General features: G+C 43.3%; 1 protein-coding gene across 1 annotated transcript in view; it reads right to left on the reverse strand.

Moving 5' to 3' along the window:
• The window catches only part of LOC126262678 (translation initiation factor IF-2-like), a 94730-nt gene that overhangs the window by 35951 nt on the left and 44860 nt on the right, over positions 1–13919 (reverse strand). The window lies entirely within an intron of this gene.

Raw genomic sequence — 13919 nt, forward strand, 5'->3', positions numbered from 1 at the left:
ATGGACTCCTCGGTTGGAGCGCTATTGCACGCGAGTTGATAGAGGTCAATCGAAAGGGAACTACTGAGACCCAAGCTGAGGCCGGAAGTTTCGTCACAGATATCTGGCTGGCAATCGAATAAGAGTTGTTCCTGGCTGCATGCACTACCTTATCGAATGGTTCAAATGGCTCTGAGCACTATGGGACTTAACTTTTGAGGTCATCAGACCCCTAGAACTACTTAAAGCTAACTAACCTAAGGACCTCACACACATCCATGCCCGAGGCAGGATTCGAACCTGCGACCGTAGCGGTCGCGCGGTTCCAGACTGTAGCGCCTAGAACCGCTCGGCTACCCCGGCCGGCGCAGTACTTTATCACCTCTTTTTCTTTTGTCGTTGGCCGGGTATGAATAGCACTGTCTCTGAGAGCGAGAACAGAATCCATTGTTTCTGCAGTTCGTCAGCTGAAATGGGGGCGTTGAGCTCTTGGTCTATGGCTGAATCTAAGGATCTTTTGGCGATCGTGTAGTTAGTCAAGGAACGGCCTTTGCAATTATTTGTGTTTATATTGCATTAGTCTTTGCAATAACAGTTTTATCATCTGCTGGTCAATCCTGTATTCTCAGCAATGTTCTATTGGAACGATCTCGCAACATATGTAGCGCAAAATAAACTTAAAAATCTCAGCTTTATCTACACTCAAGGTTAGTTTCGCTACAAGCAATATCTCCAAATTGAAATATTCGGTAACTGAATGTTTTGTTTCCTGTACGGTAGTGACGAACCGTATTGACAGGGCCTTGGAAATCAATAAACTCGCCACTGACGTAAGTTCCACTGTCCGTATATTTCTGAAACTCATAAACGAATAGAGCGACGTAAATTTCATACACACAACCTCCAGAGTTGATGTGGGTTCGTAAAAATAAAGAAAAAAAAGCAAGAAATAAAAAACCAAGCCAGTGGAGGCCTGGCTGTGTATGAAGGGCTTATTTCAATAGTGGTACAAGTCCATTACCTCCACTTTTCTGCCTATAATGCTTCTGCAATTAATCATCCAAACAAACAGACTGAAAGGTTCATCTCTAGCAAGAAGCCATATTGTTGGATATTTATGGTATCTCAACTGCAGATTTTTCAGCGCTCATTTAACCTTAGGGCTCTGTATTTCACAATGAACAAAATGGACTTGTACCACTATTGAAATAAGCCCTTCATATGTGTCTCGCATCTCCCTTTAGCAACTAAGACGACGTGTGCCTTCTTCCAGTTACCACTCCTTCGTGTAACTGATTGAACGTTCTCTCTTTATGGGGCTGTATGTAGTTATTAGCAAAATAAACAAGATAGCGTAATACAAAATATTTCAGTTGAGGTACTGTACGAGATTTGAAGCGTTAACAGTAGTCTTCTGATTTAGCGCGACATCTTCGCTCGAGAATTAATCTGTATTCGATGTTGGGGTTTTATATGAGTTGCAATCGATCGTTATGATTCATACAGTAAGTAAATAACAGCTGCGACAATTTCTTCAAACCCTTACGCACGCATATCACCATTTTGAGTAAAATCTGCTCTGTTTCGAACAGGGGTGTGCCAAGTTGCATTATTGTACATACGTCTCGTGGAAGAGATGCTATAATTGCAACATTTGTGCTTGTATTCCGTTGGAATTGTCCGTGGTAACGAAATGCATTTCGTATGGAACCAAGCCTATAGCTTTAGAAAAAAATCTCTCTCTCCCCTATCGATCGTTTATCCAACTGAACGCCGTCCGCTATTTTAAGAATTATGTTTTTTTTTTTTTCTTTCTTTTACTCCGGACCGGCTGCTCTTCCTGCCACAATAGTCGTCAGTTAACCAGAGCAGAAGAAGTCGTATGAGCCCTCTGTCCTGAACCGTGTAAACTTTTGTCTGTGTGTTACCCTATTTTAATTGTTCCTCTATCGTATTTTTTGAACGGAGAAGTGGGGACCAGCACAGACTTCGCCTAAACGAGCTTGGAAAAACGCCGAAATAACACACTGAGGCTGGTTGGTGACCCAGGCGAAAAGTCGACAGTCTTCCTCGCTCATTCGATCCCAATCTGTCGCACCTCCCTGTATCGCGTTAAGCAATTCATTTACATTTACATTTATACTCCGCAAGCCACCAACGGTGTGTGGCGGAGGGCACTTTACGTGCCACTCTCACTACCTCCCTTTCCTGTTCCAGTCGCGTATGGTTCGCGGGAAGAACGACTGCCGGAAAGCCTCCGTGCGCGCTCGAATCTCTCTAATTTTACATTCGTGATCTCCTCGGGAGGTATAAGTAGGGGGAAGCAATATATTCGATACCTCATCCAGAAACGCACCCCCTCGAAACCTGGACAGCAAGCTACACCGCGATGCAGAGCGCCTCTCTTGCAGAGTCTGCCACTTGAGTTTGCTAAACATCTCCGTAACGCCGTCACGCTTACCAAATAACCCTGTGACGAAACGCGCCGCTCTTCTTTGGATCTTCTCTCTGTCCTCTGTCAACCCGACCTGGTACGGATCCCACACTGATGAGCAGTGCTCAAGTATAGGTCGAACGAGTGTTTTGTAAGCCACCTCCTATGTTGATGGACTACATTTTCTAAGGACTCTCCCAATGAATCTCAACCTGGCACCCGCCTTACCGACAACTAATTTTATATGATCATTCCACTTCAAATCGTTCCGCACGCAAACTCCCAGATATTTTACAGAAGTAACTGCTACCAGTGTTTGTTCCGCTATCATATAATCATACAATAAAGGATGCTTCTTTTTATGTATTCTCAATACAATACATTTGTCTATGTTAAGGGTCAGTTGCCACTCCCTGCACCAAGTGCCTATCCACTGCAGATCTTCCTGCATTTCGCTGCTATTTCTAATGCTGCAACTTCTCCATATACAACAGCATCATCCGCGAAAAGCCGCATGGAACTTCCGACACTATCTACTAGGTCATTTAAATATATTGTGAAAAGCAATGGTCCCATAACACTACCCTGTGGCACGCGAAAGGTTACTTTGACATCTGTAGACGTCTCTCCATTGAGAACGACATGCTGTGTTCTGTTAGCTAAAAATTCTTCAATCCAGCCACACAGCTAGTGTGATATTCCGTGGGCTCTTACTTTGTTTATGAGGCTACAGTGCAGAACTGTATCGAACGCCTTCCGGAAGTCAAGGAAAATGGCATCTACCTGGGAAGTTTGCTTCATTCACCTCATTAACAAAAGGACACTGCAGTTCCGGTAACAGCCTTCACCTTATAGCAACTTGTTGCGGCCGAACTCTAGACGCGCACTCCAACTGAAGCGTTGAGTGTGACGTCATCGGTGTCGTGCAGGTCGCGCCTGGCGTTTCTGCGACAAACAGCGGGGCCGTCAGGAATAGGCTCCAGGCGGGCGCAGCGGCGGAAGCGGCGTTCCCGGAAGCCGGCGCGATCCACGTCCCAGGCGTGCACCGCCTTCGCTGCTATTTTAGAGGGGAGCCCGGGGCCTCTGCCCTGGGTTACCCTGTCCTAATGACTGCGGCCTAGCGGCGTTTCCACGTCACGGGCGAGCGCCGCTGCGGAGGTACCCGGACAGTCGGTGTCTGCGTCAGCAAAGGCGATACGATGTGCGGTATGCACTCAGTGCTACTCACGATAGGACGGAGAAGCAACAATCATTGGTGGACCGCGTAGAAACGTACACGAAGTGATTCAACTGGTCCGCAGTACGACGACAGCAATGCAATACTGAAATGAATAATGTCGTATTTCCCAGCGCAACACGGAGTGCTCTACGTAAATGTGTTGTATAATACACGGGGAGGGAAATTTCAGGTCATCTGTGTGCCCAAAGAGGCTGGTAAGTGTAGATGAACGAGAGCTGCATCCGTCTTTTACTTTATGTGTGAAATGAAATGAAATCATCGTACGGCATTGTTGGCCGGGAGACCCGATCCCGAAATTGTAAGTCCTTTTTAGCTGACGCCACTTTGACGACTTGCGAGTCAATGATGATGAAATTATGATGAAAGACACACAACACCCAGTCATCTCGAGGCAGAGAAAATCCCTGACCCCGCCAGGAATCGAACCCGGGACCCCGTGTGCGGGAAGTGAGAACGCTACCGCAAGACCACGAGCTGCGGACTTTACATGTGGGGGAAAAAAAAAAAAAACTGTTCTGGGACTCGTGCACCTTCTCTGCTGTGCAGTCTTTCTCATTCGACTCTGATGAAACTATTATGTATAAAAATTGTTGTTTTTTTTCATTTTGTAGTCTGATATCACAACTTTTCACTGTTACCCATTGTTATTGCGACACTACGAAATTAAATTGAAAACAGCATATATTTTGAAAAGTTGGCAGTGAAGCATACAATCGTTGGGCTGTTTTCGTTTGGTACACTTTATGTCATACAGATCTGTGTACCAAACGTAGCTCACCAATCGCATTTCTTTTTAACGTCGGAAGAAGAGCGATACCCCTTTGAAGTCTTGAGAAAATATTGGAGGAATCATCGGAATAGGACGGAAAGCGGTAGATGTGCTGTAGATGGACAGACACACAAATGATTACAGTTTCAGAAAACTTGGATGATTTTTGAAGAGAGGAACTTGACAAAATGAGTAACTCAGTGACATGTTGGTCCAAACCTACATGGTTTAAACGTTTGAATTGTCCTATTGCTAATCACTGAGCCACTGATCTTGAGCTACTGATTTTGTTGTCTTCTTTTTGAAATCGTCAGATGGCAGTCTTCACAACTCTTACCTAATAAATGTATTCCCCTTCCTCCGACGACATTTAAAAGGCAGTTAGGGTGGCAATTTGTTTATAGTAAATCCCCCATTGAAAATATTCTATTTCCGAATTGCGCCACCTAAATAAATGTTGAAAAGTTGATTGAATTGCTGCACCTTTGTTTAACACCTTCCTTTGTGCCTGTAGACTGTGTTAGAGTGCCATTTACATCTAAAATTACTGTCCTTTGTTTGTACAGACTTTCTAAAACGTTTATTATGTGCCGTGGCTATCCTCTTTTCTTCATAATTCTTCACAGTTTCTATCAGCATTATCGAATGCCTTAATAAAGTCAATGAATGGTAAATAGTTTTCCCTGTTATACTCCCTTTCTTTTCGGTGATTTGTTCAATCACGCATACTGCATTTCTTGTCGATCTGCCTCTCCAAAATCCCACTTGTTCTTCACCCAATAAACTCTCAGCTATAACATTTAACATTTCATCACTGTTCTTGCAATAAACTTTGCACGCTGTGTCCAGTAATCTGACTCCTCTATAGTTCCCGCAGCTCTGGTGGTCTCCCTTTCTGAACAGTGATAAACCTTTGCCTGTGACCATGCTTCTGCAATAGCTCCATTGTTCCAGCACATATTAAATAAATGTAGCAGTCTCTCTTCTAATACGGTGCCTCCATATTTCAGCAGTTCAGCGTTTATGCAATCCATACCAGTAACTTTTCTATTCTATGTGGAGTGGAGGGCTTCTTTTAATTCATCTTTCCATAAATCGTCTACACATTCTATTTCTATTTCATCTACTTTATTCTCTGTGAAGCATGTTTCAAGAATACCACAAATGGGGACGCTGAATTTTTAACATTAGTTTAAACAATCGCAATTTAGGCTAAAAACAAAAATTATCGATGGTCATATTCTATCTGAAGTGCCATTAACGGAGCAAGTTTGACCACCTAATAATTTTTAATGAGATATTGCGCTGTAGATTCGGAACTTGGTGTGTAATTAAGCTATCGGCAGCCAATATCCTGATTAAAGACGGCGCCGAGCTGTGGTAAATTCTGCCTGACGTGAAAAACGCCTCTCTCCAGGTAAGTGGGCACCAAGTGAAAAAACAGCCGATATAATTTTTAAGTGAGGAGTAAATGCTCAGTTTCTAAATCCTATAAATCTGGAGCAAGAGCGGGTCTGCGAAACCGAGCGGAGCTCGCCGGGCAACTGTTCGATAAATCTCGGCGAAATTTGCCACAGAAATTCCGGAAGTTAATTATATCTGCAGAACCGGAGCTAACATGAATCTGTGCTCCAAATGGAACGTAGGATGAGTTGAATGCTGAGCGTACGTGAGCGCGTGTTAAGGAGAATGTGTGTGTGTGTGTGTGTGTGTGTGTGTGTGTGGAGAGAGAGAGAGAGAGAGAGAGAGAGAGAGAGAGAGAGAGTGAGGGAGGGAGAGAGGAAGAAGAAGAAGAAGAAGAAGAAGAAGAAGAAACTGTCGGAGGTGGGTAACGTGAGCCTGGGTGGTGATGTGAAATACTCCGCTCCCTAGGCGGGAGACTGTTACTTCGGCGCGTATTTTTTCCTATCGTTCCTAAATATTGCCGACGATATTGATTGTGGATTGCCAGAAACTTTCATAGAATGAGTCTATAGGACAATCATAGGAAACCGAATACAATTCTGGAACTGCCACGTGCCAGACAAGTGTCATAAATTTCTTAGATAACTACCATGATTAATTTTCAATAGTGTCTGCGGTGCTCTTTATCTTTTTGTCCATGTCTAGTGACCAGTTTGACTTTCTAATTAATGACTGGAAAAAATTGTTTCACCATTGAAGGAAGCAGTCTTGAATATTTCTGTCATTACGACACTACGCGAAGTTACCAAGAAAGTAAGCGGAATAGCAAAGTTAAAAACCTTTCATTTGAGATACTGCACGCTATTAGAAGCATTAACAACAGCCGTTTTCAGTCCGATCACTATGCATTAATTTATAGTGACATCGTCTGCCAGAGTTATCTGTATTCGATGGTAGAGTTTTAATTGGAGAGCAGTCGGTCTCTGTGATTTAGGGATTCAGTTGTCAGACGCAATGGTGCGCCCTAAGAGAAAGAGGGCAATTGTGACAATTCCTTCAGCAACTGAGTTGGTTTATTGTACAGCTGTGTCGTGGAGATGTTATAATTGCAAAATTCTACATGCTTGTATTTTGTTGGCATTGCCCCTGTTATTGAAACCCATTGCCGTTTAAACCATGTCCGAATCAGCACCACCATAAACAATACATACACGACAGTGAAATTGAATTAGGCTCCACAAAAGACCGCTCAACAGATTTCTATCAGATGTCAGAATTTCGTCGTTGCATGATTAAAAACATCATTGATCTTCTTGAAGAATCTCAGGTAGGAAATACGTTGCAGTTCTGTGACGACTAACTACAGCTGTCTTACAAAATCGTAAAACTGTCAGATGGCGTTGTAATAATGAAATTTATACAGTACCGCAGTCAGCCTACAGTTAAATCAGTAACACACAATTCTCATTGACGTATATTTCTTTTCAACAGTATTTTGACAGTGGCGAGCTTAAATTTCCCGACTTCACATCTCATCAACAAATAGAGCTGTAAACTCGTCATTGCTGATAACGAGTGCTTTTGAGATTTCTAATTAAGGATAGTGAACAGACGAACGCCCCTTCGTGCTTCTGCCCACACACAGTGTGATAACATTGCGCATATCATTTGATTAAACGGCCGTGAAATATCCACATAGATACGGCGCGGTACTGGCTGATCTCCGCATCTCGCAAAGTGGACTCTCAGTGAGTTTCGACATATGCGCGACACTGTCCACTGTAAATGTCAAAGATGTTAGTGCTCACTATTAGCAGCAATAATTTTTCCTAGTACCATTACGTTTCGTTCTCGAGTGCTCTTATCAAATAACCAAAATATCTGAAACATGATCATCTGTCAGATGCGAAATTTGAATATTTTACAGTTGGGAAGGTACTCACAAAGACCAGTAGCCTGAGTGTAGAGTCCATTAGCGAACAATGTCATCGAAATTTAAACTAGGAAATCTTGCCGAGTCTGAAATCATTATGGAGATTAACCGATTGTATCACAGTTACTCACGTTCAGAGCAGAATGGTGTTTATAGTCTGGCTTCACGTAATATAAAATAGGAAATAAAGGAGTAAGAAAGAGCGCTGGGATGAGACACGTAAATTGATGGCATGTGTTGACATTTCTGCCGAGGCCAAGACGCTTCAGGCAGTTTCTTGTTTTCACATTAGTTGGCTTCGCCGACTCACAACCAAACTGCCACATTCCTACCTAACGTTGACTTGAAGCTAAGCTACATATCAGTCTGCCACGACAAAAAGGTGTTTTTCTTTTATGTTCGTTGTCTTCGCCAACTCACAACCACACTGTCACGTTCCAACATAATGAAGACGTCCTCTTAAGATGGGCAAACCAGCTTGAAACGTCCCATGACACATGACACCCGTTCTTTTTTTTTTCACTTTATTCGCTTTCGTTCGTTGCATCTGCTCGGGGCGGACGTTGTAAGACACCCCTTTAAGTTATTCGTTGATCGGTTAACTCAGTTTTTTTATTACAGGGGGCAGCTAACCCTCTGACCGAACACGCTGAGCTACCGTGCCGGCGTTCCCCGTTGAAGGTCGTCGCTGATCTACTCACTCAGTTTTTTTGTTACAGAAGGCAGCTAGCCCGCTGACCGAACGCGCTCAGCTACCGTGCCGGCTCCATCTGACCTATCGAAGCACGATTCACGACCTATCCTCACAGCTTTACTTCCGCCAGTACCTGGTCTCCTAACTTCCAAACTTCACAGAAGCTCTCCTGCGAAACTTGCACAACTAGTTGGTAGAGCACTTGCCCGCGACAGGCAAAGGTCCCAAGTTTGAGTCTCGGTCCGGCACACAGTTTCAACCTGCCAGGAAGTTTCGTGTCAGTTCACACTCCGCTGCAGAGTGAAAATTTCATTCTGGAAACTTCCCTCTCCCCCCCCCCTCCCCCTCCACGGGATGTGGCAAAGCCATGTCTGCGCAGTAACCTTTCTTCCAGGAATGCTGGTTCTGTGTGTTTCGCAGGAGAGCTTCTGTGAAGTTTGGAAGTTGGGACACAAGGAACTGGCAGAAGTAAACATGTGAGGCCGGGTCGTGAGTCGTGCGTGGATAGCTCAGTTGGTAGAGCACTTTCCCGTGAAAGACATAGGTACCAAGTTCGTGTCTCGGTCAGGCACACAGTTTTAATCCGCCAGCAAGTTTCGTATCAGAGCACATTCCGGTGCAGAGTGAAAATTTCGTCCTGCCATCTGAAACTATGCGCAAATAAATGTCCAGTTGATCCATATACGTCCACCTTTCAGTTTGAAACCTTAACACGACTGAGACAGGGCCTTACATGGCCTCTTTCTATGTACGGTTGAAACATCCCCTTAGAAAAATTTATGAATATCTCTGGTGGAAAGCCTCTACGTTATTTAATTTTCAAACAGCTGAGCAAAACTGAACGTACTCAGACATTTCTCTCTTTACTTATTCTGATCAACAGTAAACTGACACTTTTTTATTTTTTTTTTTATTTAGTGCAACGCAATCTGACTTTCAATAATCGCTACAAAAGAATGGCCCTGAGTAACAATAACCTATACCTTTCATGAATCACTTACCTCACAAAAATCTTCGTTACTCGAACTGCTGCAATACAGCGAGCGCCAATACTGCCAGCTAAATAAAAAATTCTAACTACTGAAGGCACTAACTACTGATAGGCACAGTCAGCAAATGAAAGATTTTGATAGAGAACAAACAATGTGTTTACCTCAATAGTGTTCAAAAGATGATATCGGTTCATGATATCCAATCTTACAAATTTACTCTTTCTGATGGACACACGCCCAGATAGTCCGCTCTCAAAACTCCGCCATCTCTCTCCCCACATCCACCACTGCTGGTGGCTCACCTCCAACTGCGCAACGCTACGCGCTGTTCACATCCAACTGCCCAACACTACAATAGCGAATATTACAACAATACCAACCAGCCACAGACCGCACACAGCACAGTCAGTGAATTTCATACAGAGCGCTACGTGGCGTTACCAACATAAAAACCTACACAGCCTACTTACACACACACACACACACACACACACACACACACACACACACACACTGGTCGACGACCACGCTGATGATGCTATTAAACTTTGCAGCTGCTTTTTCGAGAAGCGTCCGCTAACCCCAGCCTGAATTAGTACAGTCCCAGTTTGCACGCCGTGTACAGAGGCCGGTTTGAATCGTTACTGCCACAGCCCGCGCCTCCGCCACAGACCATCACGAGCGCAGCCTCGCTCGCGAGCCCCCTTTGACCTTACGAATTGATCAGAGTCGGCAAACACGAGCACGCAGACGGCGCAATCTCGCGGCCGGCAGCAGATAGCGATCTGGCAATATTTAGCGTCGCTCCACCGCGGCGGGCATGGCCGATGCCGGCCGGTCAGCCACCGATGCCGGCTGCTATCTGCGCTGCTCCCGTTATCTCGGAGCGTGGGCTGAAGCGCCCGCCTGATGCTGGCTGTAGAGGAGCGCCCATTAGTCTCGCCCGCAGTGAACACTGGTATCAGTTACTTCTGTAAAATATCTGGGAGTATGCGTGCGGAACGATTTGAAGTGGAATGATCATATAAAATTAATTGTTGGTAAGGCGGGTGCTAGGTTGAGATTCATTGCGAGAGTCCTTAGAAAATGTAGTCCATCGACCTATACTTGAGTATTGCTCATCAGTGTGGGATCCGTACCAGGTCGGGTTGACAGAGGAGATAGAAAAGCTCCAAAGAAGAGCGACGCGTTTCGTCACAGGGTTATTTGGTAAGCGTGATAGCGTTACGGAGATGTTTAGCAAATTCGAGTGGCAGACTCTGCAAGAGAGGCGCTCTGCATCGCGGTGTAGCCTGTTGTCCAGGTTTCGAGAGGGTGCGTTTCTGGATGAGGTATCGAATATATTGCTTCCCCCCTATTTGTACCTCCCGAGGAGATCACGAATGTAAAATTAGAGAGATTCGAGCGCGCACGGAGGCTTTCCGGTAGTCGTTCTTCCCGCGAACCATACGCGACTGGAACCGGAAAGGGAGGTAATGACAGTGGCAGGTAAAGTGCCCTCCGCCACACACCGTTGGGTGGCTTGCGGAGTATAAATGTAGATGTAGATGTAGATGAAGGGCGTGCTTGCGGTCTTGCACAGTGAAACTGGCTGTCAAAAGTGTGGAAGCCGGTCACTACATTAAAATTCAACCTGTTCGTTCACGAGACACTATTATACGTGTTTTAATGCCCTGAAACATTCCCTTTTCAAATTAAATCTGACCCATAAGTGAAAAACAACGCGATCTGACTAACTTCACCTTATAACGAGTAATGGCCGGTAACTTCCTCATAGCCCGAGGGCATAATCAAACGGGCGTTTGACAAAACCTACATCAGTGCTTCCCAACCTTTTATACCTGGTGCGCCCATTTGTAACACAGTAATATCTCATCCCCCCTACGCTCATGTATTTTATTCATTTATTACAAAATTTCAGTTTCTTTCGAAGAACTTTTATTTGATAATCACCTGCAATCTGCGCTCTAGTAAGACAGGAAATTTTTTGGAAATTTGTGGTGAGGTCTTATGGGACCAAACTGCTGAAGTCATCGGTCCCTAAGCTTACACACTACGTAATCTAACGTAAACTAGCAGTTAAATCACATCTAAGGTTATTCTCCACCTTCAGGTGACTGCGGTGTTTTTATTTATTTATTTATTTATTTTCCGTTATCGCTAGTCCAGTTTGATGTGAATTAAAGAATTCCTTTTTCCAACAAAACAGACTGTCTTGGTTTGGTTTTCAACGCTCGGTAAGCTGCTGTTAGATGACGTTCCAGACCCACAGAGCGCAGTGAGTGATTACTGAGGGCATTATGACACAAAACACACTGTGGCAGGTCGACATTAACTTCTTTCAATAAATGTGAATCCATATTTGAGATACGTTTCATTATACAATCTTTTCAGCATATATTTTCACTTAGCGTTCAAAACCAACAAAAATAGCATTTACTTATATAGAGCACAAAAGGCGTAATGCCGAGATTCTGCTTCCTTCTGAGCTGTATGTGCCCTCCCCTCCTTCCCCCCCCCCTCCCATAAATCTCTCACTCCCCTCCCCCTCCGTCCACTGACCCAAAAAGAAAATAATTTGTAATCACAGCCCATGTAACAAATCTCGCGTAGCTACTCTCTCTCTCCGTGTTAATGAATCATTCCTCGTAGAAGTAAATCAAGCAATGCAAATGTTGTAGCATACCATATCCTGTAACACCTAATAAATTGAAATGAGCTTGTATGGTAGTTAAATATAGATGTCTTTGTCTCTGCTAACACGTGCCTTGAAGCTTCACTGCAACACGTAATTACCTCGTTCGCTGAAAATTTCTTTTAAAAATAAAAGATGAGGCCTCTGCTGAATACAGGTCTTTCTCTTTGGTCTTGAAGTACAATAAAAGTCTCTTTAGCGAAGTTCTTATGTGGCCCCATATGAAGATTTGAGTATAAATCAGATCAATAGAGAATAACTTCGTAAGTGTCGCAAAATATATGAAAAAAGGATGTAAGTATTGTGCGGAAAATGAATACAAATTCTCGTGCCTTACTCACAAATGCCTTTCAAAGGACCATGTGAGTTTACATGACACCCATTTACAAGAGGCAGGAAAATAATCCTTTATTCATGTTAACGCTGACGGCTGAGTAGAAAATGGATATTGACTCCCACGTGTTTTAACCAGTTTGTGAAACAAGACAAAGTAATCAGCATTCATCACGTGAAGTGCAGTTGCAAAGTATCTCGCGTAAATAAATCTGAAAAGGCACGTCGTTTATAATTAGGCAAAGGATTCGCAAGCAACCAGCCATCACGCCGTAATCCTGGACAATATCATTTCAGTGTGCTCATGACAGTACAACAAGACGAAACATGTGTACTAAATAGCTCCGCATGTACAGCCGGAAACGCAGAGCGTAAGCAAAGAGTGTCCGTTTCTGATCAGGCCATGCGGAAACGTGCGAACTGATTCTCCGCGCAAAGCAAGATTAGATTACTAGCTTCAGAGTTTAAGCAACCTGCTTAAGACATGTCTTCGCGGTTCTCAGCTAAAGATAATAACAGTAATTCTGCTTTTAGAAATAAGTTTTAGTTTCGTAGAGAGCACATCAAACTAATAAAATTATTAGTTGTGATATTTTATTATAATTTGTCATGTGTAACTAAGATTTCTGATGCAAAGAAAGCAAATAGCAACATTAGCAATCAAATATCTACAGAGATATAAGTTTTATAAAAACGGTCTATGAAATTGATGGCGCTAAATTCACTTTATGTGCTTATTTATCTAAAATTGCTTGTATTTTACCGTAAAAGAAAACGTAACCCATATGTGCGTGGGAAGCAGAAAGCAGTAGAAAATTATGTTTTGTGTGCTGCAAAATGCCCAAATATATTTTACTGTTAAGCAAACCCTACCTAAGTATGAGCTTTTCAATGAGTATTTAATAGTGCGATTTCCCAGAGACATTATTAATCGACCGAGTGAGGTACTTTATTTGAAAGTGGCACATCTCATTTCTGTCCACAATCCGAGCTAGGTCGCCGTCTCCATCAAACCCCAATATTCCATTCCTACTATTCATCACGTCAGGTCTCTTAGTACCTTCAATTTAACCCATATTATTGAATTCGCAGTTAATGTTATCATTTTTAATATTCACGTGGTCCATAGGAAAAGAAGCAGAGCTACATATTAGGTCATCTGAAGCAAGAAAGCCCATCTAATCTCGTAGACTTTATGGATGACCGCAAACCATGTCTTTAGCCGTACTTTTCAGAACTGTAGAGCCAAATTTATATTAATTGTATTCCAAAAGCGATGGTAACCTGTAAAACTGGTATAGAATTCAATTTGGAAGTGTCTAGATATAAAGATGCATTTCCACTAGCTTCAAAATTACTTTTTTTGTATTTAAGGAATAGTATTAAAAAGCAAACTACTTTTATAACTGCATTAAATGTTCTGTTTCGTTGCACAGAAGACGGTCA

This window comes from Schistocerca nitens, chromosome 6 (assembly GCF_023898315.1).
Source record: "Schistocerca nitens isolate TAMUIC-IGC-003100 chromosome 6, iqSchNite1.1, whole genome shotgun sequence".
In the NCBI taxonomy this organism is placed as follows: domain Eukaryota; kingdom Metazoa; phylum Arthropoda; class Insecta; order Orthoptera; family Acrididae; genus Schistocerca; species Schistocerca nitens.